Source organism: Rhinopithecus bieti, unplaced genomic scaffold, assembly GCF_001698545.2.
Source record: "Rhinopithecus bieti isolate Rb0 unplaced genomic scaffold, ASM169854v2 scaffold_17962, whole genome shotgun sequence".
Classification (NCBI taxonomy): Eukaryota; Metazoa; Chordata; class Mammalia; order Primates; family Cercopithecidae; genus Rhinopithecus; species Rhinopithecus bieti.
Window position 1 is genome coordinate 2,329,823 of NW_016809457.1, and position 2,650 is coordinate 2,332,472.

The following is a 2,650-nucleotide window of genomic DNA, read 5'->3' on the forward strand; positions in this document are numbered from 1 at the left end:
GGTGTGGAGAATATTAAGGACTCATTAGCACAATTTTTTTCAATAAATAGTAATAAAAGCATTCTACAATAAAGTTCAGTTGACTGCATTGATAAGCAGTACATAAATAACTGAAGGATTTCAAAAATAAACAGAAAGCCTGAAGAATGTTTTATTTAACCTGACACAGTTATGTTGGTTACAGGGTCTTAGTTCAAAATTATGAAAATTGTATGTGAAAACATTTCAAATTTCAAATTTTCCCAGTACATTTCATAATAGTTATTAATTGGTAGAATAATAAACCTCTTTCCTAATTTTTATACGCTCAAATTGCTCTTTCCCCAACTCAGAGGAGCTTAATATACTCAATCTAGTATCACGACTGACCGGTCTGCAACAATAAAGATACAACTTACGCAACTGAAACGTTTGTCCTTCAACATCCTATTTCCACTACGCTTCTAGAGTTTAAAATTTTCTATTCTAAGTATACTCCTTTATCGGAACCAATTTCTATGGGGTTTTAAAAAATGCACACAACATGTCAATGAGGTCTGAGGACAGCACAAGCAAGCTTTTTTCCTTGAGGGAGGGGGGTCCACTGTTTTAATTAAATATCAGTTCTAAAGGCGTTTCTTAGAAGACGATATACACCCACTCTTCAAAGTGACCACTCCTATTCCCATCACAAAACGCTTCTTGCTAAAAACCACCAAATTTATTTCAAAGTATTTACTTATCTGAACAACTCCATCGTCCAGTAAGAAAAGGGCATGGAAGCGTCTAGGTGGTTTTGCAGAATGACGTGTATTTGATTGGCAGATGTCTACCGAAGTCACTAGATGCACACGCACTAAATGTAAATAGAGTTGCTCGTCTCTCTGATGTTACAGGGAAACAGAATTTAACGCTGGTGTAAAATAAAATATCAGAATGCTCAGCCGAGAATTCCATTAGCCAGTGGAATTATTTAAAACTATCCATACAGAACGACACTTAAGCCATCTACACAGTTAAATTAGAGGGCTGACAATACTAACTACACAAACTGTTTATCCAGATTACACATTCCGTTGTATTAATACTCTTTAACTCAACACAGTCAGGTTTTATCAGCTGAAATAAGACTATTACTATTAAAGTATGCAAAACTCGAAGCGCAGGGTGAAGGGGGTTGGGAAGCTGCAGGGCATATAACAAAGGAATTGGTACTTTTTCCAAGCATTTGCCTCAAATGCACTGCGAAACAAAACTGTTGAGTGCACCCCACCCTTTTCCCCCAAAGATAAAAGTTTTCAAAGTTCTTGCAGACAGCTCTCTACCCAACAAAAGCAGGATTGATTCTCCCCACAGGGGAGCATCTAACGTGAACACCAACTAATGTCGCGGAGGTCAAGTCCGAACCCTCAGTGAGCTTCCAAGGGAAGAAGTGGCTCCCAGGCCGGCTCTGCGGGTTCCCGGCCCGGGTGGACGTGCAAAGTTGCCCCTTGTCAACTCTGGCCAGGTCTCCCGTAATTGAAAATAACAGCCACCGGCCAGCCCCTGGCTACTTGCATGGACCAGGCACTGTAGCAAGTGACAGTTACACATCATTACGACCAGAGACAATAATGAATGTAGCACCAGGAGCACTATTCATGCCAGCAGTGTCATCTCCGCCTTAACCCCTTCCCCTCCACTCTCTCCAGCGCGCACACACAGCCCACACGGCCCCGGTGCGGAGCTATTCAACCACCCCGCTCGAGGTCGGGGGGCCAACTACTTCCACAAGCCCCCCCTTCCCCCCAAGTTCAGCCCTGGGGTTTTATTTCTCATCCTTGGCAACTGTCAGGCAAACACTGCGACCAACAATTCCGCTAGGGGTAGAAAAACATTTGCTTAATTCACGTTACTTGATAACTTCTTCTGAAAAAAAAAATTAAGGGAGGGGGAAGAAACCTCCTTCTTTCTTCTCCACGAATCCGACCGACGCTACTTGCTTTGCAACAGCATCGCCCTTCCCCGGCCCCTCCCGCTTCCCAGCACTTTCCCCTTTAAGAACACAGACCAACCAAAATGATTTAACTTGAGCAGATGACAGAAGGAAAATAAAACACGTTAAGAGAATACGGTCTGATTTGGGATGGCAAAAAAAAAAGAGGGGGTTGTTTATTTTGATAAGAAACGGAATCGGCACAGACCTGAACAGAAGCTGCAGAGCAGGAGAAATTGTTTTCTTTCCCTCACACAGAGTCCCCCTCTCTCTCTCTCTCCCTTTCTCTCTCTCACACGCGCGCGCGCACACACACACACACTCACTAGCACACACACGGCGTCACCCGCGCACACGCACACGCAGAGCCTCTCAGCGGCTCTCTGCAGTTCTCAGGAAATGAATGGGGGGCAACCCGGGGAACTGTTGTACTTGCAAATGACTTACCCGGATCACATGATGCGCTAAATGTAGGGTGGGCCGGTGGGTGGAGGCTGCCGAGACGCGAGCCCCGGTCTAGTGTGGGGAGCCTCGCCAGGCCCGCATCGAATTACCCCGGGGCCCAGCCGAGGGGGTTGCAGGACGCCGCTTCTCCTCCCTCGCAGCCCGCAGCTCAGGAAACCGGAGAGGCGCCTGGGGTGGGGTGGGGTGGGGTGAGGTGAGGGGGGGCCGAAAACAAGAAACCCCAAACAAAAG

At 46.1% G+C, this 2,650-nt stretch overlaps 1 protein-coding gene across 3 annotated transcripts in view; it reads right to left on the bottom strand.

Moving 5' to 3' along the window:
- The window catches only part of KLF12 (KLF transcription factor 12), a 469,330-nt gene extending 466,680 nt beyond the window's left edge, over nt 1-2,650 (bottom strand). Inside the window, exon 1 of one of the 3 annotated variants that reach the window (XM_017889438.1) lies at nt 2,163-2,368. The gene's annotated coding sequence lies outside the window, so the exon portion shown is untranslated. Of the gene's footprint in view, nt 1-2,162; nt 2,369-2,401 lie in introns of those variants that run through there. The other 2 variants (XM_017889439.1, XM_017889440.1) reach the window with 2 other exon arrangements.